This window comes from Macrobrachium nipponense, chromosome 34, assembly GCF_015104395.2.
Source record: "Macrobrachium nipponense isolate FS-2020 chromosome 34, ASM1510439v2, whole genome shotgun sequence".
NCBI classification, from domain to species: Eukaryota; Metazoa; Arthropoda; class Malacostraca; order Decapoda; family Palaemonidae; genus Macrobrachium; species Macrobrachium nipponense.
The window spans coordinates 9791344-9816576 of record NC_061095.1 but is presented as its reverse complement, the minus strand read 5'-3'; the positions used below and the strand labels follow the sequence as shown (position 1 = coordinate 9816576).

The window sequence follows — 25233 nt, the reverse complement described above, 5'->3', positions numbered from 1 at the left end:
TGAATTTCGTAGTTTTTAAAACGACCCTTACTATAATAGAAGACATATCAATACTGAGACTTTTGTTTAGGCATTTTATCAAATTAAATCATAAATCACCCGCTCCATTTCACTCATCTACTCCAGTGAAATGCTTAAGCTCACTTCCGTAATGCTTTTTCTTTCCTCATAATCAGTAGTCATCATCCTCTCTTGTTTTCCAAAGGGTAGTAGTGGCAAGTCTTAGTCTTTTGGCTCCCGTTTATCCATTTTTCTTTTTTACTATTATTATTATTATCATTATTCTTCGATTTGCATTAGGTACCAGATTGCTTCCTGAATTCATAGCCATTGTCTCTTTTATCATCTGCAAGTTGATTTTCTTTAGAAATTGCATTGGCCGCAACCATCGTAGATCTCTCCAAGTCAAAGGCTCTAGAATTTTATTCGTTTTTTTGTATATTCTGTTTCTTCGTAGACGCCTGCAAGACTTATATGAATACAGTTTTTTAGAGACGGTTCCTTCTGCATGGCATCCGATACTGAATTAGATATATATAGTTTATGAATTGTTATATAGCCCATAGTTATGTAAATATATATATATGCATTTCTGCACGATCTACTTTCAGTTTCTTCATCGCTGGCAACACGTCATCCTAATTTCATCTTCAGTGCATTTTTCTCAACAGAAAATATTGTAAATTGTGAGTCATTTCTAATCCACATCACACACAAACAACTAATTGTATATACTGTCTACAGAGAACTAAGGTATCTGCTGTCTATGTAGTCGCCATACCCTTTGTATGCAGGTCACTCCCGAGTACATTTTCATGTCGAGAGCATAGAACATTACCTAGAAAATATTGTTCGCCTCATCCTACACTAAACATCTAAACTAAACGAACATAGATAATGCTCTTAGAAAAAAAAAAGAATAAAACATTGCACTTTTTCGTGGCTTCAATTACTTTGGAGAGTTGGCGTCCACTTCGCTAACATACGACGCTGTAACATGAGATCGAACGATAGGTTTGCAGTACTGACCCATTTTCTTCGTTCCAATATTGATTCCATTTTCTTTAATCGTGTAAAGGATAACTGCTACAGAACGAAGCCTGCCGAGGTGCACAGTTGAGAAACGGCCATTAAATTGAATATATCATTACCTCTGTTGCAGTGATCAGATGAGAGCATCTTGATTATGTAGATTTCTACGTTGAAGTCCTTTATTATTTTATTTTCTATGAAGGATAAAATCCTCAGATTTTCTGGTACAGACATATATTTATATATCACTACAACATAATAACACACCGATCATCTTATTAAACCCAAAGTTTTGTGTAATTTCCCCTCTTAATTCAATGCTGTGTAATCAAATAAGATTTTTCACTGAAACCTCATGACAAATTTTTCTACATTTGATCATTACGGTAAAGCTAATTTGATAAATGTATTGAGAGTATCCAAAACCAACTTTACAAAACTAACTTTATATAACATTAAAAACATGCTTTCGAAACTTCCTTGACAACACAGGAACACCTTCTCGGTATAAATGACTCATTTCCTTAATATTCCCCCACACGAAAACAGCGAGAATCGTATTTTGCATTTTCAAGTAAGCAATATACGAGATTTCCGCGCAGTTTGTACAAAATCCAGCACCACCTTCCTACCTACGCGCAAATCGAGAACGTGTAACGCACTCCACACCAAGTCTGTCTCTACTTAGGAGACCGTCGAATACCATAACAAATCATTCCCACTCAAATACACTCAATCGATTCCCTGACACACGCTACATAAATCTCTCTCTCTCTCTCTCCGTGCATTTGGATACAATAATGACATGCTATCTACTACTGTTGTGTGAGTAGAGGTGCCTGTATGTCTTGGGCAAATTTCGGTTAAACACTCTACTATGTTCCTCACATACACAAATCAGGGACATTGTATCTTTTTATTAAATCTTGCTCCATCTTGTACTACATATGAAGTGAGAAAGAGACTGAGAATGAAGTTCACAAATTGTTAATTAAATTCTCTCTCTCTCTCTCTCTCTCTCACTTACACATCAACACAAAGGGGACAAGTGGTTACAAAATTAGTGTTCCGTGCTTCCATTTTTTTGTTTATATAATTCTTACTAACAGAAAAATAAAACATGCGTTTATTACACTTTACACGCAAACAGGAAGCCAGAAGCCAATGTAATATATCCATTGGCTTTTTAATAATTTATACTACTCTCTCTCTCTCCCTCTCATACAAACACACACACACACACACACGCACTTATGCACAACCACACAGATCGAGAAAATACTAGTAACAACCAGTAAGTAGTGACAGCCGCTTTATCTTTTTATTTTTCTATATATTACAGAAGGGTAAACGCAAACAAAAGATATTAAATACTAGTTACTCATGAGTGTTGTGCAAATATATTGTTCTCGTTCTCTCTCTCTCTCTCTCTCACATGCACACATACACAAACACACACACGACACACCTAAGGAAAACAAAATCAGTTGAAAGGAACGGAAAACCAAGATTAAATTATTTCCTTCTCATATATAGCTGAACTTTTTTTCTCCGAAACAATGGATGAAATTAAACACATTCCCTGGTCACAATGAAAGTGGTCTCTCTCTCTCTTAATATCAGGCGTGAAAACACATACACACATGCGCGCGTGCGGGCAGTAAAATGCTCCTCTTGTTTTGTATCACTTTAGACAAAAATTAATGGCTAAAGTATAAAAGAAAAACCTCTTTCTATCCCCGTCTCAAATAAGCCATATCCACTTGAGATAAATTCACCCGTATACTCGTACACTAAGAAAAATTCATGTCAATTACAAGCGCAGAACTCTATTCTTGTTCTGTTTCTTACCCTAACCAAAATACAGAAATAAAAAATAAATAACTTTCTTAGATGAAAATTCAATACACAACATAAAAGCTTCAAGAATATCAAATGTCTCTTAGGTTTCCAAGACAAAAACTCACCTCTCTCTCTCTCTCTCTCTCTCTCTCTCTCTCTCTCTCTCGCCTCTCCTTCTCTCTCTTCTCTCTCTCTCTCTCTCTCACACACACACACACACACACACACTTTAATATAAACTCATATATACATACATAAATCCGTATATTTATCTATCTATATCTATCTATCTATAATATAATGATTGCGTGGATAAAATATGGGCTACGGAGAAAGAACATATAAAAGTGCGTAAAGATCACGGACGCAGCAGGTAGTTTTTACCCTATAACTTGAGTAAGGTAAGAGGAGGAAATAAACAATAAGTGGTAGAATGAGGATATAAGTTTGATGAAGAAAAAAAAAAGGCTTATTTGAGGTGCAATTGCAAGACAGAAGGGATGATCTTGAAAAGATATATGGGTGATAAGTAGGTTACTCCTGAAGGTGAGATACTAAAAGACGGCATGTAATAAAGATGAACTAGGATTGTACGGAGAACAGGTTGCACCACAAGGAAGTAATTGCAGAAAGGATAATGAGCAAACGAATCTCAGAATAGGAAAAGTAAACTAACAGAGTGATGCTGTTTAAAGGGGATGCAGTCAAGGGTCGATGAAGTGAGTATTTTGAGGATTAATTGACTGTGGAAGCAAGCAAAGAGGTAAGAGGAGAAACGGTTATTCTAAGTTTGAGAATTATTGTAGAGATTACTGTTACAGCACAGGGAGGGCTTTTAAGATGTCGAAAAATGGAGACAACGGAAGCTAATAGGATTGAAAGTCAGATGCTGCTGTTTTGGTAATGAAAGTCTGACTGATTACCGGACCAGGGTGTGCAAAGTAAGTCTGGATGAGGGAAAGGGAAGTGTTTCATTGTAAGAGTTCTTGATACATGGCATCATTTTTACACCAGAGCAGGTGTTGGTAGAACTGATTGAAAAGAGAGAGAGAGAGTGAATGTATATGTGGGTGGGTGTGTGTGTGTGTGTGTGTGTGTGTGTGTGTGTGTGTGTGTGTATCAAGTGTTAAGAACATACATGTGATAGGCTTGAAAGTGTACAGAAAAATTTTTATGAGTCATAGATGGATCCAAAGTAAGAGTATGAACAATTTTATAGAAAGACATCGTCGAGGGTGCTGCTTACGTATATGCAGCGTAGATAAGTTACTGGGAGCGATAAAGATTCTATAATAGATACAAATTACGAGTTGGAGTCTGTATAAAGGGGAGGCTTTGGCCTTGTTTTAAAAATAGAGTCGAAACAAGGGTGTGCTGAATCCATGTTTCTGTTTAATATATTTATTACTGAAGTGATGCCAAAAGTAAAAAACAGGACAGTAGATGTGGGTGGAAGTTTGTGGGATATAAAGATGTCATAAACGCAGAGTGGAAAATATTAATGAAAGAGTTTGAAAGTGTTTGTATGAGGAGGGAGTTGAGAGTAGAAATAAGGTTTTGATAAGAAAGTAGAAATCAGGAAAATGGAGCATCGAATGTCAATATGGAGGAGGAAGCGGAAAATTGGAAGCTATAGGATTGCAAATATTTTGGATATGAGCAAAAAATTGGGAGGGGACTTGTGGCGTCCACAGAAGCTCAGTTGAAATGTATGAAGACTTGTGGAGCCAAAACTTCCTCCACACCAGTGAAGTGTGGATGTTGAATGGGAAAGAAAGATAAAGGGGGTAGAGATGAACTGTCTGTTTAATGTATGTGGCATAAGATGCATTGAAACACTGATAAATGGGGAGATTATGTAGAAGAGGTGAAAAGAGAGTTAGAGCAAAAGCATAACTAAAAAAATTCCGAGATAGTTTGGTCACATGAAGAGAATGTTAGGAAGAAGAAGGAGGAGTGAAATCTCTAGCAAGGGCTGGATAAATGCATGAAAGAAGTTTAAGGAGACGGTCTAAACATTCAAGAAAGAGAGAATGCATGCAATACGGACGTGAATGGGACAGTTTGTGAGGGGTGTTCATCGTGTTGGTGATGAGCCTCCGTAAGTGGTTGGTGTTGTGGAAGTTTTCTCCGCAAGGGTTTCATCCACGATTTAGCAAAGATAGTGTAAATGTAGCGGTGATCGATTTCCTTTCTTCCCCTGGTAGAGGATACAGGTTTATGCTGCATACATACACACACATATATACATATATGTATATACATTGTATATGTATCTGCATCTCTCTCTCTCTCTCTCTCTCTGTCTATATATATATATATATATATATATATATATATATATATATATATATATATATATATATATATATAAAAGTCTGCACTATATGTTTGTATGTATATACATACATACATATATATACATCATACATACATACATGCGCACACACACACACACACACACACACACATATTATATATATATATATATATATATATATATATATATATATATAGATACATACATACATACATACATGCATAAACACACATACATACATACACAAAGACAAACGTGCTACGCGCATGTTAGAAACAGAGTATCCTTGTCAAGTCCCGCCATACAAAGAAAAGGAACTGCGGAGGATTTTTGGATACATTGCAGACGCACAACCCCGCCCTTCTTTCCCCTCTCTTTCTCCTCAGCACAAAGCGGCAGCTCCCCTCTTCTCCCCCTTTCGTCACAAAGTAGGACATCCGGTATTCACATCTTCACTTTATGCTGGTCCATCTTGTTTGCCCTTTTAAAAGATGGATCAATGACGAGGTTGCTCCAGATCATATATCCCTTCCGTTTTCTTTCTAACACACAAAAAAATGGACATAAAGATGACAAGTTTGATTATCTTCGGTATATTTCATCTACACGTAAACACTATCTCTCTCTCTCTCTCTCTCTCTCTCTCTCCAATACAAATTAGCCAATGGAACCGCAGTTATTAAATCAACAAACTCATGGCCACTCGTATCGATGACGCCTGTTTGTCTTGACCTCGATTTAGTGTATCAATAAAATACTACTCTTCTTCCTCTCAAACGCTTACACAAGCCTATAAAACCGAGAAATACAGACCAGTCTACTATTACGGAAGACACGATCACGCACGTCAACGATTTTAGTTTTTTTTTAACCAAGTTTGTAATGTCATCTCTCTCTCTCTCTCTCTCTCTCAATCTCACACACACACACACACACACACACACAAACAGACACACACAAAATGGCATCAGCGCAATCTATTAACGAGGAAATGCAATGCAAACACGCGAACATTGGCATCAAGGACTTTCGCAGATTTGACATGAATTTTTGTTTTCTCTCTCTCTCTCTCTCTCTCTCTCTCTCTCTCTCTCTCTCTCTCACACACACACACACACACACACACACAGAAGCACAGACACGTGCATGTACATATTCTCAAACAAAATATGGGAAAATGAGAACTTAGGTTGAAGGTATATACACAAAGCCCTTCTCCCTCATACAGAAACAATTAAAACTCAGGTCGTATATTGCAAATGTTAAGTCACCTTTTAACCCTTCAGTAATGCCAACAACGTGTACAGTGAAAATACACAATTCTCTCTCACTCTTTCACACAAATACCTACCTCACAAAGGGAAAAGTGAAATGAACACCAAACGTCACCTTTTAAGTACAATAATCCATTACCATTTTTTAGAGGTTATTAGAGAGTGTACACATACAAAACTAATACGTGTTAATTTCCTTCTCTTTTTGATAAATAAGTAATTAAACATTTATGCAATTCTCCTGCAGACAAAAATTACATTTATATATAATTATAACATGCTTCCATATTTTCTATCACTTCAATAAATAATATTTACTGATTACTTTATAACCTCATATTCCAGGCCGCCCTCTCAGCTCGTCCTTATAAACGGAAAATGATACTTAATTAACCGAAATACGCAGACAAACAATGAGACACTACTACAGTAAATAACTTTCAGGAATAATTAGGTACATATACATGTACATAATTATTCCTAAAAGCATATAAAGCATATGTATGTATGTATGTATGTATGTATGTATGTATGTATGTATGTATGTATGTATGTATGTATGTATATATATGCAGATAAATATATACACATATACATACACACATATATACAGACTGACACTTATGTATACTTGAAATGTCTTATAGTCTAGTGGTAATGACACTTGATTTACCAGCGAGCAGATCGTGGTTCGATTCCCAGTCGGGGCGGAGTATATTGGAGCCACTTTGCGCAAAATCGAACTGTCCTTCGGGAAAGAGTACTCTAAAAGGTGTTAACAATCAGGTAATCAGGGAGTCTTTTGGGGCGAGGTTGCTATTAGCACCATGCCCTTCACCCTAGTAGCGACCCATTGCATCGACCAACTACCAGGTACAAAATCCGTTCCTATGTCAACAAAGGCTCGAAGTGATTTGACAGAACGTGGCTAAAGCGTTCCAGCTGATTCGGAAATCGAACTCGGGACTTCTTGTTAGTGAGAGTGGCGTCTTAACCACTAGATTATACATACACATACTTACATAGTGATACAAACACGATGCACTACACACACACACACACACACATATGCACACGGACACACGCAAAGGAAATAAGCATTACATGGTTCCATGATGAACAATTCTGAATTCAATTTTGATGATCTATAATTTCTCGCTAGTTTCGGAATAGATGGATGTTCTTCTACTAACTTTCCATGGTCAAATATACTAATTATATAGAAAGGGCAGAATGCCGCTTTACTTCACGGCCAAATAAAATATAGTCTAAATTTAGCGATAAGAACCGGAGGAGGAGGCGTTTTATGCTTTTCGTCTAGACGCACGTAGTACTTCTTTCTGCTCGTGCTCCATAATCGCTCCGCTACGAAATCGAATGCAACGCTGAAGTAGCCGAACGAGGAAAATGCCAAGCACAACAGGAAGGGCTCCTAATGAATAAATGAGTGGGAGTGGAAGGGAAGGCTACGACAGGATTGATTAAATGAACAGCTGTCCCTCGGCGTTGGTGGTAACGACTATATCAATTCCTATTACAAGAGAGAGAGAGAGAGAGAGAGAGAGAGAGAGAGCTTGGGGAAGGCAAGAGGGCACTCTGTGGTGGTCGTGGTCATGTTCATGTGTACGTGTGTATGTATGTCTGTGTGCCTGATACTTGTGTGTCGTCATGCGGGTGTGGCGGTGGTCGTGGCACTGTTAGCGGTGGCTAGTTTCTACAGCAACTCAGTGCCTCAGCCACGTACTATATATACGCTTGTGCTTCGGCGTTCTCAGTGCCTTAAATTCAGTGACAACGTCAACGTATTTCGGGGGGGCTTATTGTCGCAAAAACACCAGTCATGACGGCCGTCACTTTAGCTGTGTATGAAAAGGTAGGTGGTGAAGGGGGCTTGACTGCAAAGTTCAAGATTCAGGATTTCAGAAGACGAATAACTCGAAAGTCCGGTGTATGGCCTCTTGGCGATTCCAGCACCAGTGCCAGTTTTCTAATACGGTAAGAAGTGGTGAACGCTAAAGTAATTCGCCTGGAAACGCGCCAAACGCACCATTACATCAATAAAATGAAACACAATGAGACCATTCCCAACGCACTGAAGGAAGCGAGCTCTCGATATCCAAAGAAAAATTAATTTAAAAAATCTTCCGTTGAAGTAGGAAGGACCTCTAGGTTGGATGCTCCTACGAGCGTTATTGAGCCGTAGAACCTTTTCGTTTATTTCTCGGTAGAGCTGGTCGCCACATTGTACATACTGTAAGGTACAAGCTTAGAAGATTAACCATTCAAACTCCATAATGAACGTCCATGATCAAAAATATGGTTGGGAGAGAGGAGACTTTCCCACACAAGCTTTCCCGTACCCCGCCCTTCCCATCGCCTCCCTTACAGTGTTTCCAGACATGAGGCTCCAGGTCTCCCACTATTGCTAGGCACGCGACCGTTGGTGCCTCACGCACCATCAATGCATTGAGGTTTTCGATCTCTCGGGCAATGGCATTCGGATATGAATTTCCAATCCAGCTCTGGCAACAAATCCTTTTCAGCGAGTTTTAGAAAGTTGACGAGGGCGAAACGAGTTTTTTTTTTTTCATCTAAATACATTATCCTAGATATGACTAAGATATAGTTTTAGTAAAGGATATTACCCCCTTAAAAGAAAAAAAAAAAGCAAGACTTACATCCATTACTTTCGCAAATAGAAGTGTGAATAATAAATACTTCTATCATAACTACTGGTTGTTTGTTTCGTTGTTTGTGCTACTGCAACGTAACAAACACCTAGGTTTAAATGACGGAAGTATTTATTATTGTAATGAAAAGACAACTACTGTATAACATCAATATCAAAAGAGCAAAGTTGAAACAAATATGACACCATCGATAAATCATGACCATACCATCCATGTCTTACTTCACGAACCATTCAAGCATGATCAAATTCTTTGATATATAACCAAACCACCTTTATGCAATTAGTGGAACTTTCCCGGATGTCTGTCGTGGTACGTATGGGCAAAGAGTTCTGGCTAATCCTACATCTCTCTCTGGTGAGAATTACTGAAACACTTTCTCCTAAATCTCTTTCATTCATGAAAATGACCTAACGCCTGAATATATAATATATATCTGGGATGGAGGCCAATTCATCCATTGTCATTTTGTTTTCCAAAAAAATTCTACAATTGATTGATATTACATCAATTACTGCACCGAATGACTGAGCACGACTGCTTGCATTGTAATTGGTAGAACCGTATTTCTTCTTTATTTTTTTTGTATTTTTCAACTATTTATGCATATTTCTTGGACGAGCAGGTGAGAAGAAGTTAAACAAATATCTAGGAATGCGTAATCTAGAGCAGCAAAACAACATATTTATTTTTCCTATTCATATGCTATAGGCCTGTAAACACCCCTTGTGACAGTTACCTGGCAAAAGGCTTCTCCTATTTTGATATGCGTTAAGTGAACTTAACGCATACCGCCATGACCAATGGCCAGCCGCTCCCTGAATGGCTGAGGACGAGGAGCCATTTTTGTGAAATTGGGAGCGAAGTGTGAGACGGTCTTGAGGGCTATTTTATCAGGTTGTACAGCTTGTCATAAAAAATCATAATAACCAGAGCATGTAGGTAGGGCGCAGCGAGGTAAGTTCTCTGCTTGGAATTAACGGCTGTACTTCCTAATAAAGAACTCAAGATTGGCATTACCAATCCCAGTGTACGCAGCATGAGATGCTGATGATGTCGCCCTGACGAGTCTTTTAACAGAAACCTTTTTTTTTTTTTTTTAAAACTGTTTTTTTTTTTAAACTTACTACTCCTTGGCTCCGGAGCGTACAATCTACATTATTCTTTTTCATATATTTACAAATATTTTCTTGAACTGCATGCTTGAACCCCCGTGCATTATGGGTCATCCAGATTTGGACAAATGCTAGCTTGTGACTGAAGGAAAATGAAGCGGTGCTTTTCTTTTCTTTTTTATCTTCATTTTTTTTTATACGCATCGTTATTATGGTGATCTGATCAGTTTCAGTTCCTCGATGGTCCGATAGCCCCCAGCCCCTCGCCCTTGGCTATAAATTAAGGCTCTCAAATGTTCAAATACAGTAACACCACAAATTAAGGGAACTCTATACTATCAACCGCATTATTTTGATCATTTATTGCCTGGTTGCCATTTTAGATCAGATACATTTTTAGATCCATCTGTTCACTTGTATGCTAAATGTAAAGTATAGGTTGCTTTAGTGTTCAGAACCATATGAAATTGCTTTTAGCTGTAAGATATCTAAGAAATATTTGTTACTTACCAGAGTGTCAGAACCCTAATGCGTTTGATAAGGCGAAGTCCTACTGTATTTGACTGAGATATAACAATGCCTCTTATCAGTAGAGTTACGTAGATAGTTTACAAATTTTCTAGACCCTTTTCTCCTCACTTGTTACACACGCTGACGATTTGACAAGAAGCCTCAAGATAATTTGTGAAAATATACTGAGTCTTCTACCCCATGTAGTTTCTTTCTAGGATTAAATTGTAGTTAACTTCCAATGAGACTTAATGAAGGAATTGCTGTGCAAGAAATTTTATAAATTCACACACGAGTATGTTCGTGAGTTCTCCGTCTCCACCACAACACTGCAAATGAAAAGAGCTGAAAATCTATTACCATAAATGAAATGTAATAAAAAAACTAAGACTTCAGAACTGCCACCATCAGATACTCATAATTATCAATGCTACTGCACTGCGTTAATCTAATACAAAATGCTTATACTGGTTAGTAGACGCTCAATTTTCAACAGAAATTATCGACAAAAGAGAATGAAGTTCCCCACCGAAGGTTTCAGGAAGAGTGTAAAATATCCGCGGAATGATTTATCAAAACAAATCCTTAAGAATGGATCTTTTTCAGACAATCACAATAACTAACATTAGGCAACACGTTACACCAAATCTCGGCTCGAATCATCGAAAATGTTCCGCGGACCTCGAGAAGCAGTCCACAAAAAATATTCCGTGATTCCCATATTCCTGTCAGACTAAGAAATTAACTGCTAAGGTGCTTCTGAGCAGCACGCCACATTCAGGCGGACGTGGGTAATCGATATCCCGATTCCTTGAAAAGAAAACGTTGTCATAATTCTTGTTAAAGTTTCAAACCTATTTTTTCACCTTGACATGCTAGTAAAAAAAAAAAGGAGTAAATAACAATATTACGTGGGAAAATTTTTTTTCTTGAACGTTACGTATATTAATATTCCAAAATTCATTTAGTTTATTTGACCCACGAAACTATCATTTCGGTAAGAATAACAGTCTCGGGGAATAAGCAACTTCATCCTTTAGGCTAATTGACCGATAGGCAGATAACTAGACTAGGAATTATTCGGCTCACAATTTATACCGCAATTTACTTGAAACTATATTATCGCAGTGTTGTGGAATTGACCGCGGAGAAAAATATGAAGAGAAATATCATAGCTTTGCCCGAAAAAAAAAAATCAGAACTATACTCTTCTTGCAGCAATTTCTGAAAAAAATATATCAGGTTTTTACGTAATAAGAATTCTGGGAAAATGACAAAACGGTTAACTTGAAATATCTTCCTGTTCTTTCTCCCTACCTATCTCTGTCCGTCTGTCTGTCGAATGCTGTCGGACCATCCTGAGAGCTTTGTCAACGATGTACTGTATATATGCTTTTAAGAATGAACAAGGGATGAACCGCCTTAGTAATAAAAAAAAAAAAAAAAATAGAAACGCCAACAGTCCTCTTGTATTATCTTCCTTTCCTGAATTTTAGTGAACAAATTAGCAGGAAGGATTCCCCCTCATCTTTTGTGAAGTGGCATCTGCTGACGCTGAACTCGAAAGTTTTCTTTTAGGAGAAGAAGAAGAAAAAAAAAGTTTGTTACAATTCCCGTCTGGATGATCGATGCGTCATCCATAATGAATCGGACATAAGGGCCTGACGGCTGGATCCAATCTGGAATGATGTTTACCGAGAGTCAGTAAGAGCCACCATCACAGAAGACCGATGGGGAGTTCCACGCAATTAAAGATTTGTTGCACCAAGATTCTGACTCCTGGCAAAAGCAATTTGAGATCTCCTCATTCTGGAATCGGGACTCTGGAAAGATAAGAGTTACGGAGGCTGTTCGTGTTTTCGAACAAGGCTGCAAGAAGCAATGAAAGAGGGGGTAAAATTACGTCTATATTCCACCATCTGGTTCCATTTAAATCTTGATTCCTGATATGACGTCACAAAATTGCGCCTGGAAGAATATGCATGCATGGATTTCAATTTTTTTTTTTTTCAGTAAATTGCTATAGAATTCTGGATGAAGTAAGTTTGCAAGAACAAGGTATAACCATATTTTTCTCATTATCTCTTATTTAATGGAATGCTAATTTGATTTCTAACTCTGCTAAGGGAAGACCTGATAAAAAAGAAGCGCTATTGCTTCTTTTTCCTTTTCTTCTGGTTATGTTTTATATTTACGTTGATTCCTAGTAATTAGAAATATAATCTTTAAAAAATGTAATTCACAAAATGAACAAATAGACTTGAGCCTTGTACTACTCATGGCGACTTTTGATTAAAAATGCAAAGCAAATAAATATATTGCTTAATCTTTCTCCTTTAGAAGAAAATAGTAGTAATTCCGTAGCTATTACTATAATGCACAAATATTGGCCAACTTAAAAGAAATTCTCAATTTACGTAAATGTAAACCATCTTAAAAGAGCTTCCAAACATTTCAGTCGAGGATAAAGGATACCAAACCTCCCTCATTTATTTGTTACAAAAGGACAGGATATGCACGGAGATTTCTTTTCCTTAAAACTAAAACTAAAACTAAAACTTTATCAAATCGTAAAGTTCCTATGCAAATCTGGTTAGTATCCTTAGCAGTATTTTTTAAAGAGAATAATCCCATAATATTAGAAGAGTATTCAAAGAGTATTTATTATTAATGATTACAACACATTCGTCTCAGCTTTCTTCAAAGTACTTACGCCAAATTCAGCAATCAGGTCCTTTCAACTAAGAATTTCACTTTCCAAATTCAGCAATCAGAGATTTCGACTAAAAATTTCATTTTCCAAATTCAGCAATCAGGACTTTCAACTAAAAATTTCATTTTCCAAACTCAGAAATCAGAGCTTTCAACTAAAAACTTCATTTTCCAAATTCAGCAACCAGGGCTTTCACCTAAAAAAAAATTCTAAATTCAGCAATCAGGGTTTTCAACTAAGAATTTCACTTTCCAAATTTATTTTTAATTCCCAAATTCAGCAATCAACAAAAAATATCATTTTCCAAATCCAGCAATCAGGACTTTCAGCAAAAAATTTCATTTCCCATTCACAATCAGAACTTTCAACTAAAAATGTCATTGTTCAAATTCAGAAATTAAGACCTTCCACTCAAAATTTCATGAAAATGGCCGCCTTAAAACTAGCTGGAAGTTCCATTAGAGTTGGGCAAAATGAAGATTTCAGCATCATGTTTTATCTCCTTATATTTTTCCATATCTGGAATGGGGTTGTTTGAAACTGGCACGGACTGTATGAAAACTGAGACGGCAAATTGGCTAAATAAGATCCATCAGAACTTTTAAAAAAAAGTATATGCAAAATCTAGATTGATATTTTCCTCTTCCAAATATTCTCATTTGTACCTAAAACAGCATTTCTTTAATGACCTTAATCAGAGGGCTCAGAATGATTTGAATGAAAACGAAACATTTTTAGCTTCAGTAATAAGAAATAACCAAATGTTCAAGCAATGTATCTGTCACTGTCAGGGCAATCCATTTTCCAAAGCATCTCATTAACCGTCTTTCTCCATTTGTTTTTCCCGCCAGATGAACGACAGCAAGGAAGAAGAAGCCCTGTGCAACAATGTGCAGAACCACCGTCAGCAGCTGCTGAACCACCAGCAGGAAATAGACAGGGACTTGGAGGCCGGTTCCTGCAACGACGACGACGACGACGACGACGAGAGCCGGGAGGAGGGCGAGGGAGAAGAGGGGGAAGAGGGCAAGGAGGGGGAGGAGGGAGAGAAAGCGAAGCAAGAGATCCCGGCCATATACAACGTCGAGCCCGGGTGCACGGCGCTTGGCTGCTACTCGGCCATCATCACCTTCATCATCATGACGTTGGGGATCATAGCGCTCCTCATCCACTCCTCGCCGCCCAATGCCCGCGCCGATAATTACAATGCCACCGACGGTTTCAATCTAAGCGCCATCAAACCCCCTCCCCCTCCCCCGCCGCCTCCTTTAACGACACTGGCACCCGACTTCATCGAATAGCCTTAATTTATAGACACAGAGGCTGCTGATCAACTTCAAATTAAACCCCCCCCCAAAAAAAAAAAAAAATCACACACAAATATTACTAGTTTTAAGGATTATAACTAACTAACTTACTAACAAAAAGTGAAAGCGATTAAATGCGTCGATTTATTTAGGTCTGTCTCCAGTGGAATACATGATGGCAAATAGGAATGGGAGTGAATAACTATGCTTTTCAAAGGATACATCAAAATGTGGTGTGTGCCTCACCCGGAATCAAATCGTTTTCACTCTGTTTCACTCTGAATTTCTGCTGGTAACCAAGATACGTCACACGAAAGTTGTTACTTTAGCCGCTAGCGGTTCGCTATTAGCATTCTCCTCACCTGCATTTCTGCGTTAAACAACATCTGTTGTTTGTCTAATAACGAATCTCAATCATAGGTATAATCAAAATAAGGAGACATTACATCAAATACTGCCAGTTTTACTTCTGCATGCAAATATTCTATGATTTTAAATCAATTCATCTATTCATCATTGCATACCATATCAAGCAAACATTTTAGTGTTTTTTTAACTTTTCTAATAACCAGAAGATTCTGAATGATTGTTAAACATCTTCCCCATAACCAAGCTTCTCGGAGCCCGACGAATAATCGTACACCGAACAACTCTGGAAAAAAAGAGAGTTCTTGAAAATATGCAAAAGTTCGTCTGGCTCTTCACGAAAGTCCTCTCTTTCTCCTTTCTTTCTTTCCCTCTTTCGAGATGTTTCGAACTTTGTTAGCGTTTCCGATAAGGACAATACTATTTGTTATTTAGTCTCGTAAGACAATGGAATACTCAAGTCGAAGGTTCAAATGTCAACTGCGATGCTTGTTTGTGATTTTTCAAAAGCTTGTTAATAGTTAAAAAAATTTTTATATATGTATACTTTAAGTTGGTGTTATTGTTTATGTGGATCTTTCCTAGACAGTGACCCCCAATGGTTTTCGGCGGTCATTAGGGGTCATTATATTTACAGTCTTTTGTTTTTATGTTTTGAAGGTCATCCCCGACGGCCTTGTACTAAACACGCCTTTGCAAAGGGGGATACACACCGGGTTAAAACCCCTGGGTGCCACTGTCTAGGAGAGATCCGTTTATGTACATCACTGTTAAAGGGAATCCGAGCCTCTCAGAAGACATGGTAAAGCATCACATACCTTATTAATATTAAATGCATCATCTCAAAAGGTTTCTCGCCTGGGAGTGAAAAATACGGGGGGAAAGTGGGGTTTTATTACCATTATCAAATACTCAAATTACTGAAACTATCACACACCGAAAAGACAGATTAAATTTGAATAAGAGCAGTTGCTGAATAAGAGAACATTTCTGGAAATAATCATCTGAAGAATGAGAAAGATAAGTTTTGAAGAGATACAAAACGTGAGGTCTGTCAGTTTTGACATGAAAATCCTTACTGAAGTATGCTATCGACATCAATTCGATGTGGTTTAGAATCAAATTGAAAGGATACCACGTTAGAAAGTTAGGTAACAATCAAGTTCCTTGCAACTCGAGCACCTATGAAGCAAAGCTACACAGCCTTGTTTTTGAACATGAAAGATCGGCTACACGAAACACGAAGTACTTTCAGGTGTGAAATTTGCATCCGCGCAAGAGTCAGCGGTGACTCGAGCCTCTTCTGTAACATTACAGACCTCGCGGAAGTTTGAACAAGAGTGCATGATGATTCTATCATGTGGCTTTGGAGTTTGATGATGCAAAATTTTGGGGAGGGAGGAAGGGGGGGGGGGGGTCAGTTAGGCTAAAAATGTCAAAATTACAATTTCTTTTTTTTTTTCGGAATCCTAGTGAAAATGCAAAAACTTCTAAGCTAACTCTGCTCCATTTCCTAAATTGGATACATAATGACACAGAAGGTAAACTGAAATTTAACATTGTAGCAACTGGACAGAAACGAACGCGCAAATCTTTATGAAAGACAAATTGTTTCCGTTGCATGTTTCTTTGCAATAATCGGTGTTTAACCCATCAAAGCTACACTAGCAATAATCATCTCTCTCATATCAATGTGATGGAGACCATTAATGTGCAATAAATATGTAAGATCACCTTGATGTTATGCTGCTAGGCAATTCGTTTCTTGTTTTATCAGGTGTCGTCGGTTCTGCCGAAGCGTCCTAAAGATTAGGAAGATAAAAGGAGTATAAATAAAAAAAGAATAATAAAAAAAGAAGGAAAAGTTACGGCGGTGACACATAAGCATATTTTCAGGCATCTATTGGCATCTTGCTGCCAAACCCTGAATTAACTGGCCAATTTGGAAGGTCACAAGTGAAACCGCGCATACTCGCTTGAGCTAGGCATTACTTTGATAACAAAAATATTAATAATGATGATGATAATATAGTAAAAACAATCAAAACTGTTTGGCAGCACGACGTTACAGGGTGTCAAAAAAGGTGCCCGTCTGACACAACCTTCCAGTTATGCAAACAATGTGATGACAAAACAGGTCAAACATATTCTCGAAGTACGAAGTTCTTACAAATCAAACCGACGGATTCCATGTCGAATCTCAACTCGAGAGAAAAACTGCTATGCATTAACTTTAGTCGTTTATGAATGTACTTTGTCCGTAACGTGGAATAATGTTATAGTTTTCGTTTTGGACGTTAGACAACTATTTACCTCTTTTGGAAAATACTCGCAACGTGACTTACGGTGAACAAACTCATCTCGTATCTTCATAAAAAAAAACATCCTTTAATCATCTGGTTACTGTATAACTCATCTTGGTTACTAAAGGACTTTCTCACATTGTGTGTGGTGTCATCACTCGTACACAGCGCACTGCATTTCTTTCGATATCCAGCACTCATGGGGGCGGACTTGAGTAGGGATTACTGTTTCCCCAAAAATCAAGACAATAAACTCCCTAATGAGGGAACTTTAGTTGTGTTAACAAGCAATAAGGCGGGCTAGGATTAATATGCAAATACATGCCCACGCTATATACAATATATATATATATATATATATATATATATATATATATATATATATATATATATATATATATATATATACATATATATATATATATATATATATATATATATATATATATATATATATATATATAATATATATATATAGCAAATGCATTTGAAAATGTATGTATTGAAAAACCACATAAATATATGTTAAATCATCACAGGTAAAATACAAATGGAGGATATCACATACCACTACATTTGTATATGAACACACAAGAACGGTCCTGTCATATTTACCTTAAACATGAAAACTAACAAATAAAAAAAATGCAATCAAAATCAAGGTAAAGAAACCTGGTTAAGAAGAGGAAATATGAATCCCTCGTCAAGTGGTGTCCCTTTTCGTCATCATCAAGCACTAATCCATCGATTTAAAAGACACCACTACGTGTATGAATTAAGCCCTATGGCGCTGTATATGCTTTACAATCAAAAGATAAAAACATTTACTGTGTATATTCGAGTTACTTATTATTGTCAAATACAACGAGGCCTGCGTGCGTGGAGATTTGCGAGAAAGAGTAAATGATAGGTGTGTGTTTATGGGTCCTACTGGTGCTCTCCATTGCGTTATGGAGGTGTTCGGGGAGGTTCTGGGTCGAAGGAGACAACTCGAAGGAAAGAATTCGGTCATCGGCTTCTTCACTGTTGAGCTTTTTTATGTCTGGTCGCACTTTCCCCGACCATGAAATGCAATGTGTTCTCTCTGCCCTCTTCTCTTATGTCCACTTTCTGCTAAGATATTTTATGTCTTTCATTTGATCTTCGTCCTCCTACTCACATACTGTTTTTTGCTGTTTCTTTGACTGCCCTTAATCCCTTCTCACTTTTCCCAACCACCTCAGTTTTTGTGATCTCGGCCTATTTTCCAGCCACTGGAAACCACATCTTTCTCTTCACCAAGACATAACAGCCGCATTCTGTCAACCACATAAAGAACAACACGCCAGGAGCACATTCCTGGATTCAAAAGATACAAAAGGTTTAGACCTAATCATACGATGCACGAAGAGGTCCAAGTCAGGCCAAGAGTTCTTTCCATCGGGTTGTCTTCTTCTTCCTCCAGCGGCCTCTCTGCCTCAAGCCATCCGGGTATTATACTAATTTGCTCACTCAGCCTTCCTTGATCTCATCGCTTCTTATAACATTAAGTTGTTGTTATAAAATGACACAAACCATCGTTATCGCACAATCACGGGAGTTTTAACTGTTTAAGAGTTTGTAATATTAAGACGAAATCGCCCCTCAACTTTTCCTCTTTCCCTTTATCCAAACGGTCGAATTTCTCTGTAACCTTGTTATTGTATCTCTCTGATTCGTCGACTTTTCCTTATCCATCTTATCACCAAGGAGTTGGTGCCATCACAGGGCAATCACGTGATTGACTCACACTGACTCTACAACAGTGGTTCTCAACCAGGGGGGGGAATTTCAGTTACAGGGGGGTAGGGGGATTACAAACACAGATTGGGGGGGCTCAAACTAGCTCTAGGACCACACAAAAGGCAGTGTGTATCGGTCCCCACTACTGAGAGGTTATGCTGGGCTCTCTCTCCACTAGCTTGTGTGTTTGTGTTAGTATTCTGTTGCATAATATTTGGAATCCACCTTTTGAGGCAGACAATTTTGGAAAGGGTTGGGAAGGGGAGACTGACTCTCTGACATATGGTGAAATTGGGAACCACTGCTCTAGAAAGTGTTGAGTTTATACAGGAAAAAAAAAAAAAAAAAAAAAAAAGTCCCCTCGCATTCCTAGGGGGTTCGCCCCCCACCTAAACCCACTACCCCTAGCTTGCTTTCTTTCTTCAGGCCTGAGATAGATCAGGGCATTTAGTTGCTGCCCTCACCTCCGGCCTTCACTCGTTTTAAGAAATGGTGCATAAAGACGTCCAATTCCCTGCAACTCGGTAACTGACCTGAGATAAAGCGGAGCTTACGTTCCATCCAATACTAGAGTCGTCCAATGTAGATCAATTCTACCCAAGTGTTTACTTAAACATACTACATCATATTTTCCAAGATCCAAACAACAGATATGGATGCTCATTGTGGCAGAATGGACCCGTCCTGAAAGATCGAAATGGATCTCTTTTCACTTGAACATGATTACGATGATGTGTTGTTGCAAAATTGCAATTTTACTTGTGACGGACTAAATCAGGAATATTTATTGCGACAGCAAAATCATGAGGAGCATCTCTTACGAATCTGAACAAAGCAAGTATCACCTGTGAACAATTCATAAAAACCTGTTGTGACTGGACACAATAAAATCTGCCGTCGGATCCAAAACATGAATATCGATTACCGAAGGGACACTGAGCATAATTTATAATCAGCAAAACAAGAGAAAAAACAAAAGAAAGCCCCCTGGTGGCACCTTCTCCTTAACGTTCCATCACCATCGCAAACACTGCAACTGTTCCGTCTCATTCACCAATATTGTTGAAATGTCATACTTCAACGACGTTCGCTTTGTTTCATTGTAAATATTTTATCAGCCAAGGTTTAATTAGTTTTAATGTACATATTTTACATTTAAGGTTCTTCACCAAGCCGGCCTAAGGAAAAGAAATTAATATTCTCCGTGTGTTGCCGAATGCCTGATTAGTTGGTTGATCTAGTGTGGAAGTGTTAACAGTAATCTGAAGTGGACGAAGTGATAAAATGATTTTATCATTCCCTTCCTCTGCCTTTTTATATAATATTACACTTAGCTGACTTTGCTAGACACATTCATGGACGACCTTCCATACATTCCCTACGCTCAAGTATCTTCTGTGCTGCATAATTTACTACATTAAGTTTAGCCGCTCTGAATGAGACTATATATATATATATATATATATATATATATATATTATATATATATATATATATATATATATATATATAATATGCGAAAAATATAACATTTATGAGAAAATGACGAAAAGTACGAAAAATAACTGGTTGATCCCAGGTACCTAAAAGTTTAGCTGACTAAATAGTGTTATAAAACTTTAAATAAGACCATATATAAACGAGTAATATATGTGTATATATATATGTGTATATATATATATATATATATATATATCTTATATATATATATATATATATATATATATATATATATATATATATATACGTACGGTATATATATATATATATATATATATATATATATATATATTATATCTATATATATAATATATAAGATATGTAGCGTTACCACTAATGAAAATAACGACCCATGTGTTGAGACGAATTCCAGAGTATCAAAAAAAAGATTTATTGGTATAAAGGAAAAAAACGAAATCATGTCGAAACAAATCGTCCGATTAAAAAAACAAAACAAAAGCTGTATTTCACCTAGCAGTCACTCTCCAGATCCCATTCCCTCTCCCTTCCCTCCCTCCCTCCCTCCCTCTTTTCCACTGCATTTGCAGAGCTTTGTATCATAATAAATTTGTTAAGATGCCGAGAACTATAACGCGGAGTGATTTTCCATTCCCTAACACAGGTTTATTTATAAAATATTTTATACTCTTTGTGACGTTTTCCTCTTACACCCCCTCGGATTCTTTGCATACTTACGTATGTACTCAGTGAATACATGAGCATAAATATGTATATATGTATATAAATATATATATATATGTATGTATGTATGTATGTATATATACATATGTATATATGATAAATATAATATATATAAATATATATATATATATATAGATATATTATACATATATATATATATATATATATTATATATATACACACACGTGTGTGTGTGTGTGTGTGTGTAGAGAATCTGAGCAAGAGTTTGAGTGAGAAGAAGACATTCCTGAAAAAAAGTGAATTTGGAGAGTAAATTTGATGAACAAATGGACATTGAATGCTATCAGAATATTATGCATTGTTGGCCAACAGCAGTAGTTTTCAGTTTCTTTTTCATTGTAGGTAACTGACACGTGACAAAACTGACAGATATGATTGTGTGGATTTGGAAATTACTCTTGGGGATGAAGGAAGAAAAGTAGAACCAAAAGTTGGAGAGATTACAAGTGAAAATCTTTGTAGAATTGGTGATAGCGTTCTATTCAGTGGCTGACTGGGATGAGTAAGGTATGTTTTGTTGATGAAAATACCATTAAAGAATGGATGCGAAGATTAACTTATATATTATGAATATGATTGTTATAAGTGCTGTTGTGCATTATGTGCACATCTTCGTCAAGAACAGCCGCTGACTAAGCTGACAGTGTGAGTGAAAAAAAAAAGAGAGGAACTGAGAAAACAAAAGACAAGTCTTGTAAAATACAGGCGAAACAACGACAACAGACATATAACCAACAAAGAAATATATACAGAAATAAACAGTATGTGGATGCCGACACACTGCAAAGTAAGAAGCATGCGCCAACACTAGGAAAACAGGCACAACAGACAATAGTTTCAGTTCTCTACCGAACACTGCTTTTGTAGAATAACGAGCAGTTTCCTTTCAAATGAAGGTCTAAATCGTTTTTTCATTACCATCATTGGGAAAAATTTCGTCTCAAAGAGGAGGATCCCGAATAGCGTTGGCGTCCAAATCACATAACAATATTCTAAAAAAGGCAGAACAATATTACATTAAAACCATCTACTCGGTGGGTAAAAGAAATCTTACAAACAGTAATTGGTTTTATGGCAACTTTGATGTTTTGTAGTGGGAATAAATCATAAGATGCTATCCAATGGAAATTAATCTGCTAATTATTAGCAGTTTGTGAATACAAGTCCCGTGGTTACCAAAGTCAAACCCAGAACTAAAATTTATTTAAACAATTCTTGGATATCATCTATTGTCACATTTGTCAGGGTTGTAACTATTTAGACCTTGTAAGGGACCCCATGTACTTGTTATTTACTGTACGCATGCTACCACTAAGGAAGCAGGAGTCTAAATACCGGGGTGCCAATATAAAACTTGAAGATTAACTTTCCACAGCCACAAGTTCCGTATTCAGTGACTTTCATTAATCTACAAAAGCAACAAATTCACGAGAAAGTGACCCTACATATTGAGAGATATTTGGAAAACACTATCTGACTCTTCACCCCAAATTGTTCAAATTGTCTAGGATCCTTCATTTTTTTTTTGAGATCTACTGAACAAATAGAAAAATTTGGTGAGAAGTAGTTTAGAATGACAGATATCTTGATGACAGACATCCAAAGACTATCTAAGCTCAAGTTGTTTCTTTGACTATACTCTGTTTTTTTCCATCTGTCCATCCGCCTGTGGTGTTTTTGTATGGTAACACTGTGTCCCGGGCTTTAGATAGTTACATTCAACGATTATAATAATATCCTGTTTCGAATATTAACGGTGTAATTCGCATACAGTAAATTATTAAAACACTTTTCAGTTGCAAATGTACACCCAGATATCCTTTTATTTACCTAAAACTTACACATAGCGTAACTATCTAAAGCCCGGGACGCAGTGTTACCATACAAAAACACCACAGGCGGATGGACAGATGAAAAAAAAACAGAGTATAATTAACAATATCCAGTAGACAGACTTAGACTATAGCCTTTGTTTAAAGGGAAAGATGATGACAGAAGAGTTCAGCCAAAATCTGCATGCAAGCGTTTTGACCAATAAAGTTGAAGAGATTCAGTATGTTTTACAATCAAACAGCAGCATTGTTTTAAGCACAAGAGGGTGTGTAGACTGACTGCTTACAAAGAAACAGGCTTCACAGTAGCTTTAGAGTAAAGACGAAGGTTGTATGAGGATTTATAGTACTACAGAGCTTAGCAGATGTGCGATGTGGAGTGCATTTTAGGTGAACTGTATGTACAAAATAATTCATGAGTAAAGTCATGATTTTTACTAAAAAAGCAAATTTAGTGGGAATCTCAATCTTCGAAAAATTGTTAAGATATGTTCTACAAATTGCTCCTTTTTGTTAATATGCTTTGACTTCTACATTAAGCAGTTTTCATTTTCGACCTAATACTAAACAAACCATGAAAAAACTTTATAGAAACGCTTACAAAGATAATACATACAAAATTACATACTTACATCAAAGTAAAATGAAATACAATAAAAGTTTAAAAAAAAATAAGAACATGTTACATTAATAACTAATATAAAAAATTACTAAAAAAGGTGTCGATAATCAATGACTATGTTATTTTACTTTCAATCAATTTGAAAGTTTGGATCATGGACTCCGTATAAGGCACAATGCTTGACTGCTAAAGCCTCACCAGGTTTAAGATATAAAGCTAAAGTGCTCTCCCTCACTAGAGTAGTAACTTTTAGGTCTACTTCTCAGGTAAAGGGAACCATAAGAAATTGTTCTTGTGTATATTACATATTTATCTAGGGCGTCTATGGAGACTTTTCCCTGGAACCAAACTTAGAATTTGCATTGAGAGCAGGAGAGCACTTCAGTATTTTACCTTAAACAGGAATTTGTACTACAATATTAACAAATGAACATAAGGAGACTAGCAAGCACACATTTAGCTAGGGATAGTTGTAAAACCTTCAGGGGCTTGAATATGTTGTAATCACTCTGGAGTTTGAGTTGCCTTAAAGTATGATGAAAAAGGGCACAGTAAATGTTATCATCAGCTCAGTAAACATTTTTGTTTAAACTTTTTGATACCTTTGTTTTTGTCTACTTCTTAATAGTTTATGAACTTTGAATTTGAAGTAAGTAATGCGCTTTAGCCTGTATTATCTGAATTAAAAAAATCAAATTTTTTTCTGTACTTTTCGGTCAAAATTGACGGGAACTTTTTGTAGAGGTCAAAATATGGCAATAAAGCAAGGGACAATAAATTCTCTCATTTATCTTGACAATTATTAATATCAACTGACTTTGGTCAAGAAGATTTTATGTAATTGGTAAAATAACACGAATGAAGAGCTGAGAAAGTGATGAAGATGCTAGTAAGTGGCTATGAGACATGAAGTCTGATTATTGCAGGAGAGTTAGTGTTGATTGATGATAATGAAAAGAAGCTACATGGACTGATGAGAGTTAATGGATTGACTAGTTAATTCAACAGTTTATTATCTAGAGTCACAACAACAAAGGCCACTGATACTGAAAACTATAAGTAACATAATTTTTTTTAAATAGTTACACCCAAACACACACCCATTATCACAAAATAACACTTAATAAAAGCTAAAAAAATATCATTAAATATAAAATTCATGTTTAAAACAAATTCATATCATAAGAGGTTTTAAGACTGTATAGCTACTTAAGCCAGATATTAAAACTGAATCATAATATGTAAAGTTACTTAAGTTTTATTTTCAGGGTTATTATATTGGCTGGAATGCCTATGATTATACTTATTTACGCTTACTGAAGT

The 25233-nt window shown here is 36.7% G+C and overlaps 1 long non-coding RNA gene across 1 annotated transcript in view; it reads right to left on the bottom strand.

Annotated features, from left to right (window-relative positions):
* LOC135207890 (uncharacterized) overlaps positions 1-1709 on the bottom strand; it is an 87235-nt gene extending 85526 nt beyond the window's left edge. Inside the window, exon 1 of the long non-coding RNA XR_010313078.1 lies at positions 1152-1709. This is a non-coding gene — a long non-coding RNA (uncharacterized LOC135207890). The remainder of the gene's footprint in view (positions 1-1151) is intronic.
* Positions 1710-25233: the final 23524 nt, after the last annotated feature.